At 76.9% G+C, this 16631-nt stretch overlaps 16 non-coding genes across 16 annotated transcripts; all 16 read right to left on the bottom strand.

Annotated features, from left to right (window-relative positions):
* Positions 1–746: 746 nt before the first annotated feature.
* LOC136143803 (5S ribosomal RNA) lies at positions 747–865 on the bottom strand. Its single transcript, XR_010658363.1, has one exon. It is a non-coding gene; the product is annotated as a 5S ribosomal RNA (ribosomal RNA).
* Positions 866–1766: 901 nt separating this feature from the next.
* Positions 1767–1885, bottom strand: LOC136143802 (5S ribosomal RNA). Its single transcript, XR_010658362.1, has one exon. It is a non-coding gene; the product is annotated as a 5S ribosomal RNA (ribosomal RNA).
* A 901-nt stretch (positions 1886–2786) lies between these two features.
* Positions 2787–2905, bottom strand: LOC136143825 (5S ribosomal RNA). The gene has a single exon (XR_010658385.1). It is a non-coding gene; the product is annotated as a 5S ribosomal RNA (ribosomal RNA).
* Positions 2906–3806: 901 nt separating this feature from the next.
* On the bottom strand, positions 3807–3925 carry LOC136143801 (5S ribosomal RNA). Its single transcript, XR_010658361.1, has one exon. It is a non-coding gene; the product is annotated as a 5S ribosomal RNA (ribosomal RNA).
* Positions 3926–4826: 901 nt separating this feature from the next.
* On the bottom strand, positions 4827–4945 carry LOC136143800 (5S ribosomal RNA). The gene has a single exon (XR_010658360.1). It is a non-coding gene; the product is annotated as a 5S ribosomal RNA (ribosomal RNA).
* A 901-nt stretch (positions 4946–5846) lies between these two features.
* LOC136143799 (5S ribosomal RNA) lies at positions 5847–5965 on the bottom strand. The gene has a single exon (XR_010658359.1). It is a non-coding gene; the product is annotated as a 5S ribosomal RNA (ribosomal RNA).
* A 901-nt stretch (positions 5966–6866) lies between these two features.
* LOC136143798 (5S ribosomal RNA) lies at positions 6867–6985 on the bottom strand. The gene has a single exon (XR_010658358.1). It is a non-coding gene; the product is annotated as a 5S ribosomal RNA (ribosomal RNA).
* A 901-nt stretch (positions 6986–7886) lies between these two features.
* Positions 7887–8005, bottom strand: LOC136143797 (5S ribosomal RNA). The gene has a single exon (XR_010658357.1). It is a non-coding gene; the product is annotated as a 5S ribosomal RNA (ribosomal RNA).
* A 901-nt stretch (positions 8006–8906) lies between these two features.
* On the bottom strand, positions 8907–9025 carry LOC136143796 (5S ribosomal RNA). The gene has a single exon (XR_010658356.1). It is a non-coding gene; the product is annotated as a 5S ribosomal RNA (ribosomal RNA).
* A 901-nt stretch (positions 9026–9926) lies between these two features.
* On the bottom strand, positions 9927–10045 carry LOC136143795 (5S ribosomal RNA). Its single transcript, XR_010658355.1, has one exon. It is a non-coding gene; the product is annotated as a 5S ribosomal RNA (ribosomal RNA).
* Positions 10046–10969: 924 nt separating this feature from the next.
* Positions 10970–11088, bottom strand: LOC136143792 (5S ribosomal RNA). Its single transcript, XR_010658354.1, has one exon. It is a non-coding gene; the product is annotated as a 5S ribosomal RNA (ribosomal RNA).
* Positions 11089–12012: 924 nt separating this feature from the next.
* LOC136143828 (5S ribosomal RNA) lies at positions 12013–12131 on the bottom strand. Its single transcript, XR_010658388.1, has one exon. It is a non-coding gene; the product is annotated as a 5S ribosomal RNA (ribosomal RNA).
* Positions 12132–13032: 901 nt separating this feature from the next.
* On the bottom strand, positions 13033–13151 carry LOC136143826 (5S ribosomal RNA). Its single transcript, XR_010658386.1, has one exon. It is a non-coding gene; the product is annotated as a 5S ribosomal RNA (ribosomal RNA).
* Positions 13152–14052: 901 nt separating this feature from the next.
* LOC136143815 (5S ribosomal RNA) lies at positions 14053–14171 on the bottom strand. Its single transcript, XR_010658375.1, has one exon. It is a non-coding gene; the product is annotated as a 5S ribosomal RNA (ribosomal RNA).
* Positions 14172–15095: 924 nt separating this feature from the next.
* On the bottom strand, positions 15096–15214 carry LOC136143804 (5S ribosomal RNA). The gene has a single exon (XR_010658364.1). It is a non-coding gene; the product is annotated as a 5S ribosomal RNA (ribosomal RNA).
* Positions 15215–16138: 924 nt separating this feature from the next.
* Positions 16139–16257, bottom strand: LOC136143791 (5S ribosomal RNA). The gene has a single exon (XR_010658353.1). It is a non-coding gene; the product is annotated as a 5S ribosomal RNA (ribosomal RNA).
* Positions 16258–16631: the final 374 nt, after the last annotated feature.

Below are 16631 nucleotides of genomic sequence, written 5' to 3'. Positions count from 1 at the left end.
AGGGCCGGCGTGACCCAGCAAACCCTTCGGCGCTTGGCGCCCCGCCCAAGATCCCGCACGTCGCTCACAGGGACGTGGCCCCGGGGGCTTCGGGGCCCGGGGCCCGCGGTCCCTGGGGCATCGCCCCTGCCCGCCCACGCGGCGCTAGGCGCAGCCCGGCCGCAGCCCGGGCCGGCCCTGCTGCCCGACAGCAGCTGGCCCGAAGCCACTGGGAGCCACCATTGCGTCGCCACGGCCCCTCAGCCCCGGCAAGGCCACCCTTGCCCGCACACCACCCGCCGAGCTCAGGAGCCCGCCCCTGGTGGCCGGCAGGCCCGGGGAAGCGGCCCCGGCCCTCGATCCCGCTCCCGCACCCGGCCGCGGCGACACGGCGGAGGCGGGGCTTCTGCCGGAGGGAGCTGTGGCGGGACACACCGGCGCACAGGTGGCGGCAGCGGGGCTGGGCGCCAGTGGGGGCGGCCAGGTGCAGGTCGAGGGGCTCGCTGGCCGAAAGGACGGCAACCGGGCCCGCGGCGGATTCTGGGTCCGGGCCAGCCACCCCGGGAGCGTCCGGGGTGCGGCTGCCTTCCGGGGCCGCCTTCTGGCCGCCCGGCCGGCCGGGCCGGCGGGGAGCGGCCCCTCCGGCGCACGCGCGCCGTGGTGGGAGGGGCCTGAGGAGGTGGGGCCTGCAGCGGGGCCCGGCGGGGGCGGAGCCGGCGGCCACCGCCCGCGGGTGAGTAAAGGAGAAGGCGGAGCGGGAGGCAAAAAGCCTACAGCACCCGGTATTCCCAGGCGGTCTCCCATCCAAGTACTAACCAGGCCCGACCCTGCTTAGCTTCCGAGATCAGACGAGATCGGGCGCGTTCAGGGTGGTATGGCCGTAGACGGGGGCGGGGACCGCGGGCTGCCTCTTGAGGCCCAGTTGCGCTGGCGCTGGCGCCTTAGGGCCAGCCAGCCCGGCGGTCAGCCCGCCCAGGCAGGGGGAACGGACGTCTCGGGTATCGGGCGGTGGCGGAGGGTTTGGCCACCACCTCCCAGCCGAGGGCCGGCGTGACCCAGCAAACCCTTCGGCGCTTGGCGCCCCGCCCAAGATCCCGCACGTCGCTCACAGGGACGTGGCCCCGGAGGCTTCGGGGCCCGGGGCCCGCGGTCCCTGGGGCATCGCCCCTGCCCGCCCACGCGGCGCTAGGCGCAGCCCGGCCGCAGCCCGGGCCGGCCCTGCTGCCCGACTGCAGCTGGCCCGAAGCCACTGGGAGCCACCATTGCGTCGCCACGGCCCCTCAGCCCCGGCAAGGCCACCCTTGCCCGCACACCACCCGCCGAGCTCAGGAGCCCGCCCCTGGTGGCCGGCAGGCCCGGGGAAGCGGCCCCGGCCCTCGATCCCGCTCCCGCACCCGGCCGCGGCGACACGGCGGAGGCGGGGCTTCTGCCGGAGGGAGCTGTGGCGGGACACACCGGCGCACAGGTGGCGGCAGCGGGGCTGGGCGCCAGTGGGGGCGGCCAGGTGCAGGTCGAGGGGCTCGCTGGCCGAAAGGACGGCAACCGGGCCCGCGGCGGATTCTGGGTCCGGGCCAGCCACCCCGGGAGCGTCCGGGGTGCGGCTGCCTTCCGGGGCCGCCTTCTGGCCGCCCGGCCGGCCGGGCCGGCGGGGAGCGGCCCCTCTGGCGCACGCGCGCCGTGGTGGGAGGGGCCTGAGGAGGTGGGGCCTGCAGCGGGGCCCGGCGGGGGCGGAGCCGGCGGCCACCGCCCGCGGGCGAGTAAAGGAGAAGGCGGAGCGGGAGGCAAAAAGCCTACAGCACCCGGTATTCCCAGGCGGTCTCCCATCCAAGTACTAACCAGGCCCGACCCTGCTTAGCTTCCGAGATCAGACGAGATCGGGCGCGTTCAGGGTGGTATGGCCGTAGACGGGGGCGGGGACCGCGGGCTGCCTCTTGAGGCCCAGTTGCGCTGGCGCTGGCGCCTTAGGGCCAGCCAGCCCGGCGGTCAGCCCGCCCAGGCAGGGGGAACGGACGTCTCGGGTATCGGGCGGTGGCGGAGGGTTTGGCCACCACCTCCCAGCCGAGGGCCGGCGTGACCCAGCAAACCCTTCGGCGCTTGGCGCCCCGCCCAAGATCCCGCACGTCGCTCACAGGGACGTGGCCCCGGGGGCTTCGGGGCCCGGGGCCCGCGGTCCCTGGGGCATCGCCCCTGCCCGCCCACGCGGCGCTAGGCGCAGCCCGGCCGCAGCCCGGGCCGGCCCTGCTGCCCGACAGCAGCTGGCCCGAAGCCACTGGGAGCCACCATTGCGTCGCCACGGCCCCTCAGCCCCGGCAAGGCCACCCTTGCCCGCACACCACCCGCCGAGCTCAGGAGCCCGCCCCTGGTGGCCGGCAGGCCCGGGGAAGCGGCCCCGGCCCTCGATCCCGCTCCCGCACCCGGCCGCGGCGACACGGCGGAGGCGGGGCTTCTGCCGGAGGGAGCTGTGGCGGGACACACCGGCGCACAGGTGGCGGCAGCGGGGCTGGGCGCCAGTGGGGGCGGCCAGGTGCAGGTCGAGGGGCTCGCTGGCCGAAAGGACGGCAACCGGGCCCGCGGCGGATTCTGGGTCCGGGCCAGCCACCCCGGGAGCGTCCGGGGTGCGGCTGCCTTCCGGGGCCGCCTTCTGGCCGCCCGGCCGGCCGGGCCGGCGGGGAGCGGCCCCTCCGGCGCACGCGCGCCGTGGTGGGAGGGGCCTGAGGAGGTGGGGCCTGCAGCGGGGCCCGGCGGGGGCGGAGCCGGCGGCCACCGCCCGCGGGCGAGTAAAGGAGAAGGCGGAGCGGGAGGCAAAAAGCCTACAGCACCCGGTATTCCCAGGCGGTCTCCCATCCAAGTACTAACCAGGCCCGACCCTGCTTAGCTTCCGAGATCAGACGAGATCGGGCGCGTTCAGGGTGGTATGGCCGTAGAAGGGGGCGGGGACCGCGGGCTGCCTCTTGAGGCCCAGTTGCGCTGGCGCTGGCGCCTTAGGGCCAGCCAGCCCGGCGGTCAGCCCGCCCAGGCAGGGGGAACGGACGTCTCGGGTATCGGGCGGTGGCGGAGGGTTTGGCCACCACCTCCCAGCCGAGGGCCGGCGTGACCCAGCAAACCCTTCGGCGCTTGGCGCCCCGCCCAAGATCCCGCACGTCGCTCACAGGGACGTGGCCCCGGAGGCTTCGGGGCCCGGGGCCCGCGGTCCCTGGGGCATCGCCCCTGCCCGCCCACGCGGCGCTAGGCGCAGCCCGGCCGCAGCCCGGGCCGGCCCTGCTGCCCGACTGCAGCTGGCCCGAAGCCACTGGGAGCCACCATTGCGTCGCCACGGCCCCTCAGCCCCGGCAAGGCCACCCTTGCCCGCACACCACCCGCCGAGCTCAGGAGCCCGCCCCTGGTGGCCGGCAGGCCCGGGGAAGCGGCCCCGGCCCTCGATCCCGCTCCCGCACCCGGCCGCGGCGACACGGCGGAGGCGGGGCTTCTGCCGGAGGGAGCTGTGGCGGGACACACCGGCGCACAGGTGGCGGCAGCGGGGCTGGGCGCCAGTGGGGGCGGCCAGGTGCAGGTCGAGGGGCTCGCTGGCCGAAAGGACGGCAACCGGGCCCGCGGCGGATTCTGGGTCCGGGCCAGCCACCCCGGGAGCGTCCGGGGTGCGGCTGCCTTCCGGGGCCGCCTTCTGGCCGCCCGGCCGGCCGGGCCGGCGGGGAGCGGCCCCTCCGGCGCACGCGCGCCGTGGTGGGAGGGGCCTGAGGAGGTGGGGCCTGCAGCGGGGCCCGGCGGGGGCGGAGCCGGCGGCCACCGCCCGCGGGCGAGTAAAGGAGAAGGCGGAGCGGGAGGCAAAAAGCCTACAGCACCCGGTATTCCCAGGCGGTCTCCCATCCAAGTACTAACCAGGCCCGACCCTGCTTAGCTTCCGAGATCAGACGAGATCGGGCGCGTTCAGGGTGGTATGGCCGTAGACGGGGGCGGGGACCGCGGGCTGCCTCTTGAGGCCCAGTTGCGCTGGCGCTGGCGCCTTAGGGCCAGCCAGCCCGGCGGTCAGCCCGCCCAGGCAGGGGGAACGGACGTCTCGGGTATCGGGCGGTGGCGGAGGGTTTGGCCACCACCTCCCAGCCGAGGGCCGGCGTGACCCAGCAAACCCTTCGGCGCTTGGCGCCCCGCCCAAGATCCCGCACGTCGCTCACAGGGACGTGGCCCCGGGGGCTTCGGGGCCCGGGGCCCGCGGTCCCTGGGGCATCGCCCCTGCCCGCCCACGCGGCGCTAGGCGCAGCCCGGCCGCAGCCCGGGCCGGCCCTGCTGCCCGACAGCAGCTGGCCCGAAGCCACTGGGAGCCACCATTGCGTCGCCACGGCCCCTCAGCCCCGGCAAGGCCACCCTTGCCCGCACACCACCCGCCGAGCTCAGGAGCCCGCCCCTGGTGGCCGGCAGGCCCGGGGAAGCGGCCCCGGCCCTCGATCCCGCTCCCGCACCCGGCCGCGGCGACACGGCGGAGGCGGGGCTTCTGCCGGAGGGAGCTGTGGCGGGACACACCGGCGCACAGGTGGCGGCAGCGGGGCTGGGCGCCAGTGGGGGCGGCCAGGTGCAGGTCGAGGGGCTCGCTGGCCGAAAGGACGGCAACCGGGCCCGCGGCGGATTCTGGGTCCGGGCCAGCCACCCCGGGAGCGTCCGGGGTGCGGCTGCCTTCCGGGGCCGCCTTCTGGCCGCCCGGCCGGCCGGGCCGGCGGGGAGCGGCCCCTCCGGCGCACGCGCGCCGTGGTGGGAGGGGCCTGAGGAGGTGGGGCCTGCAGCGGGGCCCGGCGGGGGCGGAGCCGGCGGCCACCGCCCGCGGGCGAGTAAAGGAGAAGGCGGAGCGGGAGGCAAAAAGCCTACAGCACCCGGTATTCCCAGGCGGTCTCCCATCCAAGTACTAACCAGGCCCGACCCTGCTTAGCTTCCGAGATCAGACGAGATCGGGCGCGTTCAGGGTGGTATGGCCGTAGACGGGGGCGGGGACCGCGGGCTGCCTCTTGAGGCCCAGTTGCGCTGGCGCTGGCGCCTTAGGGCCAGCCAGCCCGGCGGTCAGCCCGCCCAGGCAGGGGGAACGGACGTCTCGGGTATCGGGCGGTGGCGGAGGGTTTGGCCACCACCTCCCAGCCGAGGGCCGGCGTGACCCAGCAAACCCTTCGGCGCTTGGCGCCCCGCCCAAGATCCCGCACGTCGCTCACAGGGACGTGGCCCCGGGGGCTTCGGGGCCCGGGGCCCGCGGTCCCTGGGGCATCGCCCCTGCCCGCCCACGCGGCGCTAGGCGCAGCCCGGCCGCAGCCCGGGCCGGCCCTGCTGCCCGACAGCAGCTGGCCCGAAGCCACTGGGAGCCACCATTGCGTCGCCACGGCCCCTCAGCCCCGGCAAGGCCACCCTTGCCCGCACACCACCCGCCGAGCTCAGGAGCCCGCCCCTGGTGGCCGGCAGGCCCGGGGAAGCGGCCCCGGCCCTCGATCCCGCTCCCGCACCCGGCCGCGGCGACACGGCGGAGGCGGGGCTTCTGCCGGAGGGAGCTGTGGCGGGACACACCGGCGCACAGGTGGCGGCAGCGGGGCTGGGCGCCAGTGGGGGCGGCCAGGTGCAGGTCGAGGGGCTCGCTGGCCGAAAGGACGGCAACCGGGCCCGCGGCGGATTCTGGGTCCGGGCCAGCCACCCCGGGAGCGTCCGGGGTGCGGCTGCCTTCCGGGGCCGCCTTCTGGCCGCCCGGCCGGCCGGGCCGGCGGGGAGCGGCCCCTCCGGCGCACGCGCGCCGTGGTGGGAGGGGCCTGAGGAGGTGGGGCCTGCAGCGGGGCCCGGCGGGGGCGGAGCCGGCGGCCACCGCCCGCGGGCGAGTAAAGGAGAAGGCGGAGCGGGAGGCAAAAAGCCTACAGCACCCGGTATTCCCAGGCGGTCTCCCATCCAAGTACTAACCAGGCCCGACCCTGCTTAGCTTCCGAGATCAGACGAGATCGGGCGCGTTCAGGGTGGTATGGCCGTAGACGGGGGCGGGGACCGCGGGCTGCCTCTTGAGGCCCAGTTGCGCTGGCGCTGGCGCCTTAGGGCCAGCCAGCCCGGCGGTCAGCCCGCCCAGGCAGGGGGAACGGACGTCTCGGGTATCGGGCGGTGGCGGAGGGTTTGGCCACCACCTCCCAGCCGAGGGCCGGCGTGACCCAGCAAACCCTTCGGCGCTTGGCGCCCCGCCCAAGATCCCGCACGTCGCTCACAGGGACGTGGCCCCGGGGGCTTCGGGGCCCGGGGCCCGCGGTCCCTGGGGCATCGCCCCTGCCCGCCCACGCGGCGCTAGGCGCAGCCCGGCCGCAGCCCGGGCCGGCCCTGCTGCCCGACAGCAGCTGGCCCGAAGCCACTGGGAGCCACCATTGCGTCGCCACGGCCCCTCAGCCCCGGCAAGGCCACCCTTGCCCGCACACCACCCGCCGAGCTCAGGAGCCCGCCCCTGGTGGCCGGCAGGCCCGGGGAAGCGGCCCCGGCCCTCGATCCCGCTCCCGCACCCGGCCGCGGCGACACGGCGGAGGCGGGGCTTCTGCCGGAGGGAGCTGTGGCGGGACACACCGGCGCACAGGTGGCGGCAGCGGGGCTGGGCGCCAGTGGGGGCGGCCAGGTGCAGGTCGAGGGGCTCGCTGGCCGAAAGGACGGCAACCGGGCCCGCGGCGGATTCTGGGTCCGGGCCAGCCACCCCGGGAGCGTCCGGGGTGCGGCTGCCTTCCGGGGCCGCCTTCTGGCCGCCCGGCCGGCCGGGCCGGCGGGGAGCGGCCCCTCCGGCACACGCGCGCCATGGTGGGAGGGGCCTGAGGAGGTGGGGCCTGCAGCAGGGCCCGGCGGGGGCGGAGCCGGCGGCCACCGCCCGCGGGCGAGTAAAGGAGAAGGCGGAGCGGGAGGCAAAAAGCCTACAGCACCCGGTATTCCCAGGCGGTCTCCCATCCAAGTACTAACCAGGCCCGACCCTGCTTAGCTTCCGAGATCAGACGAGATCGGGCGCGTTCAGGGTGGTATGGCCGTAGACGGGGACGGGGACCGCGGGCTGCCTCTTGAGGCCCAGTTGCGCTGGCGCTGGCGCCTTAGGGCCAGCCAGCCCGGCGGTCAGCCCGCCCAGGCAGGGGGAACGGACGTCTCGGGTATCGGGCGGTGGCGGAGGGTTTGGCCACCACCTCCCAGCCGAGGGCCGGCGTGACCCAGCAAACCCTTCGGCGCTTGGCGCCCCGCCCAAGATCCCGCACGTCGCTCACAGGGACGTGGCCCCGGGGGCTTCGGGGCCCGGGGCCCGCGGTCCCTGGGGCATCGCCCCTGCCCGCCCACGCGGCGCTAGGCGCAGCCCGGCCGCAGCCCGGGCCGGCCCTGCTGCCCGACAGCAGCTGGCCCGAAGCCACTGGGAGCCACCATTGCGTCGCCACGGCCCCTCAGCCCCGGCAAGGCCACCCTTGCCCGCACACCACCCGCCGAGCTCAGGAGCCCGCCCCTGGTGGCCGGCAGGCCCGGGGAAGCGGCCCCGGCCCTCGATCCCGCTCCCGCACCCGGCCGCGGCGACACGGCGGAGGCGGGGCTTCTGCCGGAGGGAGCTGTGGCGGGACACACCGGCGCACAGGTGGCGGCAGCGGGGCTGGGCGCCAGTGGGGGCGGCCAGGTGCAGGTCGAGGGGCTCGCTGGCCGAAAGGACGGCAACCGGGCCCGCGGCGGATTCTGGGTCCGGGCCAGCCACCCCGGGAGCGTCCGGGGTGCGGCTGCCTTCCGGGGCCGCCTTCTGGCCGCCCGGCCGGCCGGGCCGGCGGGGAGCGGCCCCTCCGGCGCACGCGCGCCGTGGTGGGAGGGGCCTGAGGAGGTGGGGCCTGCAGCGGGGCCCGGCGGGGGCGGAGCCGGCGGCCACCGCCCGCGGGCGAGTAAAGGAGAAGGCGGAGCGGGAGGCAAAAAGCCTACAGCACCCGGTATTCCCAGGCGGTCTCCCATCCAAGTACTAACCAGGCCCGACCCTGCTTAGCTTCCGAGATCAGACGAGATCGGGCGCGTTCAGGGTGGTATGGCCGTAGACGGGGGCGGGGACCGCGGGCTGCCTCTTGAGGCCCAGTTGCGCTGGCGCTGGCGCCTTAGGGCCAGCCAGCCCGGCGGTCAGCCCGCCCAGGCAGGGGGAACGGACGTCTCGGGTATCGGGCGGTGGCGGAGGGTTTGGCCACCACCTCCCAGCCGAGGGCCGGCGTGACCCAGCAAACCCTTCGGCGCTTGGCGCCCCGCCCAAGATCCCGCACGTCGCTCACAGGGACGTGGCCCCGGGGGCTTCGGGGCCCGGGGCCCGCGGTCCCTGGGGCATCGCCCCTGCCCGCCCACGCGGCGCTAGGCGCAGCCCGGCCGCAGCCCGGGCCGGCCCTGCTGCCCGACAGCAGCTGGCCCGAAGCCACTGGGAGCCACCATTGCGTCGCCACGGCCCCTCAGCCCCGGCAAGGCCACCCTTGCCCGCACACCACCCGCCGAGCTCAGGAGCCCGCCCCTGGTGGCCGGCAGGCCCGGGGAAGCGGCCCCGGCCCTCGATCCCGCTCCCGCACCCGGCCGCGGCGACACGGCGGAGGCGGGGCTTCTGCCGGAGGGAGCTGTGGCGGGACACACCGGCGCACAGGTGGCGGCAGCGGGGCTGGGCGCCAGTGGGGGCGGCCAGGTGCAGGTCGAGGGGCTCGCTGGCCGAAAGGACGGCAACCGGGCCCGCGGCGGATTCTGGGTCCGGGCCAGCCACCCCGGGAGCGTCCGGGGTGCGGCTGCCTTCCGGGGCCGCCTTCTGGCCGCCCGGCCGGCCGGGCCGGCGGGGAGCGGCCCCTCCGGCGCACGCGCGCCGTGGTGGGAGGGGCCTGAGGAGGTGGGGCCTGCAGCGGGGCCCGGCGGGGGCGGAGCCGGCGGCCACCGCCCGCGGGCGAGTAAAGGAGAAGGCGGAGCGGGAGGCAAAAAGCCTACAGCACCCGGTATTCCCAGGCGGTCTCCCATCCAAGTACTAACCAGGCCCGACCCTGCTTAGCTTCCGAGATCAGACGAGATCGGGCGCGTTCAGGGTGGTATGGCCGTAGACGGGGGCGGGGACCGCGGGCTGCCTCTTGAGGCCCAGTTGCGCTGGCGCTGGCGCCTTAGGGCCAGCCAGCCCGGCGGTCAGCCCGCCCAGGCAGGGGGAACGGACGTCTCGGGTATCAGGCGGTGGCGGAGGGTTTGGCCACCACCTCCCAGCCGAGGGCCGGCGTGACCCAGCAAACCCTTCGGCGCTTGGCGCCCCGCCCAAGATCCCGCACGTCGCTCACAGGGACGTGGCCCCGGAGGCTTCGGGGCCCGGGGCCCGCGGTCCCTGGGGCATCGCCCCTGCCCGCCCACGCGGCGCTAGGCGCAGCCCGGCCGCAGCCCGGGCCGGCCCTGCTGCCCGACAGCAGCTGGCCCGAAGCCACTGGGAGCCACCATTGCGTCGCCACGGCCCCTCAGCCCCGGCAAGGCCACCCTTGCCCGCACACCACCCGCCGAGCTCAGGAGCCCGCCCCTGGTGGCCGGCAGGCCCGGGGAAGCGGCCCCGGCCCTCGATCCCGCTCCCGCACCCGGCCGCGGCGACACGGCGGAGGCGGGGCTTCTGCCGGAGGGAGCTGTGGCGGGACACACCGGCGCACAGGTGGCGGCAGCGGGGCTGGGCGCCAGTGGGGGCGGCCAGGTGCAGGTCGAGGGGCTCGCTGGCCGAAAGGACGGCAACCGGGCCCGCGGCGGATTCTGGGTCCGGGCCAGCCACCCCGGGAGCGTCCGGGGTGCGGCTGCCTTCCGGGGCCGCCTTCTGGCCGCCCGGCCGGCCCGGCCGGCGGGGAGCGGCCCCTCCGGCGCACGCGCGCCGTGGTGGGAGGGGCCTGAGGAGGTGGGGCCTGCAGCGGGGCCCGGCGGGGGCGGAGCCGGCGGCCACCGCCCGCGGGCGAGTAAAGGAGAAGGCGGAGCGGGAGGCAAAAAGCCTACAGCACCCGGTATTCCCAGGCGGTCTCCCATCCAAGTACTAACCAGGCCCGACCCTGCTTAGCTTCCGAGATCAGACGAGATCGGGCGCGTTCAGGGTGGTATGGCCGTAGACGGGGGCGGGGACCGCGGGCTGCCTCTTGAGGCCCAGTTGCGCTGGCGCTGGCGCCTTAGGGCCAGCCAGCCCGGCGGTCAGCCCGCCCCGGCGGGACCCCGCCGCCCGCCCAGGCAGGGGGAACAGACGTCTCGGGTATCGGGCGGTGGCGGAGGGTTTGGCCACCACCTCCCAGCCGAGGGCCGGCGTGACCCAGCAAACCCTTCGGCGCTTGGCGCCCCGCCCAAGATCCCGCACGTCGCTCACAGGGACGTGGCCCCGGGGGCTTCGGGGCCCGGGGCCCGCGGTCCCTGGGGCATCGCCCCTGCCCGCCCACGCGGCGCTAGGCACAGCCCGGCCGCAGCCCGGGCCGGCCCTGCTGCCCGACAGCAGCTGGCCCGAAGCCACTGGGAGCCACCATTGCGTCGCCACGGCCCCTCAGCCCCGGCAATGCCACCCTTGCCCGCACACCACCCGCCGAGCTCAGGAGCCCGCCCCTGGTGGCCGGCAGGCCCGGGGAAGCGGCCCCGGCCCTCGATCCCGCTCCCGCACCCGGCCGCGGCGACACGGCGGAGGCGGGGCTTCTGCCGGAGGGAGCTGTGGCGGGACACACCGGCGCACAGGTGGCGGCAGCGGGGCTGGGCGCCAGTGGGGGCGGCCAGGTGCAGGTCGAGGGGCTCGCTGGCCGAAAGGACGGCAACCGGGCCCGCGGCGGATTCTGGGTCCGGGCCAGCCACCCCGGGAGCGTCCGGGGTGCGGCTGCCTTCCGGGGCCGCCTTCTGGCCGCCCGGCCGGCCGGGCCGGCGGGGAGCGGCCCCTCCGGCGCACGCGCGCCGTGGTGGGAGGGGCCTGAGGAGGTGGGGCCTGCAGCGGGGCCCGGCGGGGGCGGAGCCGGCGGCCACCGCCCGCGGGCGAGTAAAGGAGAAGGCGGAGCGGGAGGCAAAAAGCCTACAGCACCCGGTATTCCCAGGCGGTCTCCCATCCAAGTACTAACCAGGCCCGACCCTGCTTAGCTTCCGAGATCAGACGAGATCGGGCGCGTTCAGGGTGGTATGGCCGTAGACGGGGGCGGGGACCGCGGGCTGCCTCTTGAGGCCCAGTTGCGCTGGCGCTGGCGCCTTAGGGCCAGCCAGCCCGGCGGTCAGCCCGCCCCGGCGGGACCCCGCCGCCCGCCCAGGCAGGGGGAACGGACGTCTCGGGTATCGGGCGGTGGCGGAGGGTTTGGCCACCACCTCCCAGCCGAGGGCCGGCGTGACCCAGCAAACCCTTCGGCGCTTGGCGCCCCGCCCAAGATCCCGCACGTCGCTCACAGGGACGTGGCCCCGGGGGCTTCGGGGCCCGGGGCCCGCGGTCCCTGGGGCATCGCCCCTGCCCGCCCACGCGGCGCTAGGCGCAGCCCGGCCGCAGCCCGGGCCGGCCCTGCTGCCCGACAGCAGCTGGCCCGAAGCCACTGGGAGCCACCATTGCGTCGCCACGGCCCCTCAGCCCCGGCAAGGCCACCCTTGCCCGCACACCACCCGCCGAGCTCAGGAGCCCGCCCCTGGTGGCCGGCAGGCCCGGGGAAGCGGCCCCGGCCCTCGATCCCGCTCCCGCACCCGGCCGCGGCGACACGGCGGAGGCGGGGCTTCTGCCGGAGGGAGCTGTGGCGGGACACACCGGCGCACAGGTGGCGGCAGCGGGGCTGGGCGCCAGTGGGGGCGGCCAGGTGCAGGTCGAGGGGCTCGCTGGCCGAAAGGACGGCAACCGGGCCCGCGGCGGATTCTGGGTCCGGGCCAGCCACCCCGGGAGCGTCCGGGGTGCGGCTGCCTTCCGGGGCCGCCTTCTGGCCGCCCGGCCGGCCGGGCCGGCGGGGAGCGGCCCCTCCGGCGCACGCGCGCCGTGGTGGGAGGGGCCTGAGGAGGTGGGGCCTGCAGCGGGGCCCGGCGGGGGCGGAGCCGGCGGCCACCGCCCGCGGGCGAGTAAAGGAGAAGGCGGAGCGGGAGGCAAAAAGCCTACAGCACCCGGTATTCCCAGGCGGTCTCCCATCCAAGTACTAACCAGGCCCGACCCTGCTTAGCTTCCGAGATCAGACGAGATCGGGCGCGTTCAGGGTGGTATGGCCGTAGACGGGGGCGGGGACCGCGGGCTGCCTCTTGAGGCCCAGTTGCGCTGGCGCTGGCGCCTTAGGGCCAGCCAGCCCGGCGGTCAGCCCGCCCAGGCAGGGGGAACGGACGTCTCGGGTATCGGGCGGTGGCGGAGGGTTTGGCCACCACCTCCCAGCCGAGGGCCGGCGTGACCCAGCAAACCCTTCGGCGCTTGGCGCCCCGCCCAAGATCCCGCACGTCGCTCACAGGGACGTGGCCCCGGGGGCTTCGGGGCCCGGGGCCCGCGGTCCCTGGGGCATCGCCCCTGCCCGCCCACGCGGCGCTAGGCGCAGCCCGGCCGCAGCCCGGGCCGGCCCTGCTGCCCGACAGCAGCTGGCCCGAAGCCACTGGGAGCCACCATTGCGTCGCCACGGCCCCTCAGCCCCGGCAAGGCCACCCTTGCCCGCACACCACCCGCCGAGCTCAGGAGCCCGCCCCTGGTGGCCGGCAGGCCCGGGGAAGCGGCCCCGGCCCTCGATCCCGCTCCCGCACCCGGCCGCGGCGACACGGCGGAGGCGGGGCTTCTGCCGGAGGGAGCTGTGGCGGGACACACCGGCGCACAGGTGGCGGCAGCGGGGCTGGGCGCCAGTGGGGGCGGCCAGGTGCAGGTCGAGGGGCTCGCTGGCCGAAAGGACGGCAACCGGGCCCGCGGCGGATTCTGGGTCCGGGCCAGCCACCCCGGGAGCGTCCGGGGTGCGGCTGCCTTCCGGGGCCGCCTTCTGGCCGCCCGGCCGGCCGGGCCGGCGGGGAGCGGCCCCTCCGGCACACGCGCGCCATGGTGGGAGGGGCCTGAGGAGGTGGGGCCTGCAGCGGGGCCCGGCGGGGGCGGAGCCGGCGGCCACCGCCCGCGGGCGAGTAAAGGAGAAGGCGGAGCGGGAGGCAAAAAGCCTACAGCACCCGGTATTCCCAGGCGGTCTCCCATCCAAGTACTAACCAGGCCCGACCCTGCTTAGCTTCCGAGATCAGACGAGATCGGGCGCGTTCAGGGTGGTATGGCCGTAGACGGGGACGGGGACCGCGGGCTGCCTCTTGAGGCCCAGTTGCGCTGGCGCTGGCGCCTTAGGGCCAGCCAGCCCGGCGGTCAGCCCGCCCAGGCAGGGGGAACGGACGTCTCGGGTATCGGGCGGTGGCGGAGGGTTTGGCCACCACCTCCCAGCCGAGGGCCGGCGTGACCCAGCAAACCCTTCGGCGCTTGGCGCCCCGCCCAAGATCCCGCACGTCGCTCACAGGGACGTGGCCCCGGGGGCTTCGGGGCCCGGGGCCCGCGGTCCCTGGGGCATCGCCCCTGCCCGCCCACGCGGCGCTAGGCGCAGCCCGGCCGCAGCCCGGGCCGGCCCTGCTGCCCGACAGCAGCTGGCCCGAAGCCACTGGGAGCCACCATTGCGTCGCCACGGCCCCTCAGCCCCGGCAAGGCCACCCTTGCCCGCACACCACCCGCCGAGCTCAGGAGCCCGCCCCTGGTGGCCGGCAGGCCCGGGGAAGCGGCCCCGGCCCTCGATCCCGCTCCCGCACCCGGCCGCGGCGACACGGCGGAGGCGGGGCTTCTGCCGGAGGGAGCTGTGGCGGGACACACCGGCGCACAGGTGGCGGCAGCGGGGCTGGGCGCCAGTGGGGGCGGCCAGGTGCAGGTCGAGGGGCTCGCTGGCCGAAAGGACGGCAACCGGGCCCGCGGCGGATTCTGGGTCCGGGCCAGCCACCCCGGGAGCGTCCGGGGTGCGGCTGCCTTCCGGGGCCGCCTTCTGGCCGCCCGGCCGGCCGGGCCGGCGGGGAGCGGCCCCTCCGGCGCACGCGCGCCGTGGTGGGAGGGGCCTGAGGAGGTGGGGCCTGCAGCGGGGCCCGGCGGGGGCGGAGCCGGCGGCCACCGCCCGCGGGCGAGTAAAGGAGAAGGCGGAGCGGGAGGCAAAAAGCCTACAGCACCCGGTATTCCCAGGCGGTCTCCCATCCAAGTACTAACCAGGCCCGACCCTGCTTAGCTTCCGAGATCAGACGAGATCGGGCGCGTTCAGGGTGGTATGGCCGTAGACGGGGGCGGGGACCGCGGGCTGCCTCTTGAGGCCCAGTTGCGCTGGCGCTGGCGCCTTAGGGCCAGCCAGCCCGGCGGTCAGCCCGCCCCGGCGGGACCCCGCCGCCCGCCCAGGCAGGGGGAACAGACGTCTCGGGTATCGGGCGGTGGCGGAGGGTTTGGCCACCACCTCCCAGCCGAGGGCCGGCGTGACCCAGCAAACCCTTCGGCGCTTGGCGCCCCGCCCAAGATCCCGCACGTCGCTCACAGGGACGTGGCCCCGGGGGCTTCGGGGCCCGGGGCCCGCGGTCCCTGGGGCATCGCCCCTGCCCGCCCACGCGGCGCTAGGCACAGCCCGGCCGCAGCCCGGGCCGGCCCTGCTGCCCGACAGCAGCTGGCCCGAAGCCACTGGGAGCCACCATTGCGTCGCCACGGCCCCTCAGCCCCGGCAATGCCACCCTTGCCCGCACACCACCCGCCGAGCTCAGGAGCCCGCCCCTGGTGGCCGGCAGGCCCGGGGAAGCGGCCCCGGCCCTCGATCCCGCTCCCGCACCCGGCCGCGGCGACACGGCGGAGGCGGGGCTTCTGCCGGAGGGAGCTGTGGCGGGACACACCGGCGCACAGGTGGCGGCAGCGGGGCTGGGCGCCAGTGGGGGCGGCCAGGTGCAGGTCGAGGGGCTCGCTGGCCGAAAGGACGGCAACCGGGCCCGCGGCGGATTCTGGGTCCGGGCCAGCCACCCCGGGAGCGTCCGGGGTGCGGCTGCCTTCCGGGGCCGCCTTCTGGCCGCCCGGCCGGCCGGGCCGGCGGGGAGCGGCCCCTCCGGCGCACGCGCGCCGTGGTGGGAGGGGCCTGAGGAGGTGGGGCCTGCAGCGGGGCCCGGCGGGGGCGGAGCCGGCGGCCACCGCCCGCGGGCGAGTAAAGGAGAAGGCGGAGCGGGAGGCAAAAAGCCTACAGCACCCGGTATTCCCAGGCGGTCTCCCATCCAAGTACTAACCAGGCCCGACCCTGCTTAGCTTCCGAGATCAGACGAGATCGGGCGCGTTCAGGGTGGTATGGCCGTAGACGGGGGCGGGGACCGCGGGCTGCCTCTTGAGGCCCAGTTGCGCTGGCGCTGGCGCCTTAGGGCCAGCCAGCCCGGCGGTCAGCCCGCCCCGGCGGGACCCCGCCGCCCGCCCAGGCAGGGGGAACGGACGTCTCGGGTATCGGGCGGTGGCGGAGGGTTTGGCCACCACCTCCCAGCCGAGGGCCGGCGTGACCCAGCAAACCCTTCGGCGCTTGGCGCCCCGCCCAAGATCCCGCACGTCGCTCACAGGGACGTGGCCCCGGGGGCTTCGGGGCCCGGGGCCCGCGGTCCCTGGGGCATCGCCCCTGCCCGCCCACGCGGCGCTAGGCGCAGCCCGGCCGCAGCCCGGGCCGGCCCTGCTGCCCGACAGCAGCTGGCCCGAAGCCACTGGGAGCCACCATTGCGTCGCCACGGCCCCTCAGCCCCGGCAAGGCCACCCTTGCCCGCACACCACCCGCCGAGCTCAGGAGCCCGCCCCTGGTGGCCGGCAGGCCCGGGGAAGCGGCCCCGGCCCTCGATCCCGCTCCCGCACCCGGCCGCGGCGACACGGCGGAGGCGGGGCTTCTGCCGGAGGGAGCTGTGGCGGGACACACCGGCGCACAGGTGGCGGCAGCGGGGCTGGGCGCCAGTGGGGGCGGCCAGGTGCAGGTCGAGGGGCTCGCTGGCCGAAAGGACGGCAACCGGGCCCGCGGCGGATTCTGGGTCCGGGCCAGCCACCCCGGGAGCGTCCGGGGTGCGGCTGCCTTCCGGGGCCGCCTTCTGGCCGCCCGGCCGGCCGGGCCGGCGGGGAGCGGCCCCTCCGGCGCACGCGCGCCGTGGTGGGAGGGGCCTGAGGAGGTGGGGCCTGCAGCGGGGCCCGGCGGGGGCGGAGCCGGCGGCCACCGCCCGCGGGCGAGTAAAGGAGAAGGCGGAGCGGGAGGCAAAAAGCCTACAGCACCCGGTATTCCCAGGCGGTCTCCCATCCAAGTACTAACCAGGCCCGACCCTGCTTAGCTTCCGAGATCAGACGAGATCGGGCGCGTTCAGGGTGGTATGGCCGTAGACGGGGGCGGGGACCGCGGGCTGCCTCTTGAGGCCCAGTTGCGCTGGCGCTGGCGCCTTAGGGCCAGCCAGCCCGGCGGTCAGCCCGCCCAGGCAGGGGGAACGGACGTCTCGGGTATCGGGCGGTGGCGGAGGGTTTGGCCACCACCTCCCAGCCGAGGGCCGGCGTGACCCAGCAAACCCTTCGGCGCTTGGCGCCCCGCCCAAGATCCCGCACGTCGCTCACAGGGACATGGCCCCGGGGGCTTCGGGGCCCGGGGCCCGCGGTCCCTGGGGCATCGCCCCTGCCCGCCCACGCGGCGCTAGGCGCAGCCCGGCCGCAGCCCGGGCCGGCCCTGCTGCCCGACAGCAGCTGGCCCGAAGCCACTGGGAGCCAC

Source organism: Phocoena phocoena, unplaced genomic scaffold, assembly GCF_963924675.1.
Source record: "Phocoena phocoena unplaced genomic scaffold, mPhoPho1.1 SCAFFOLD_411, whole genome shotgun sequence".
NCBI lineage: Eukaryota > Metazoa > Chordata > Mammalia > Artiodactyla > Phocoenidae > Phocoena > Phocoena phocoena.
Note: the sequence above shows the minus strand (reverse complement) of the source record. Positions and strands in the feature narration are given on the sequence as shown.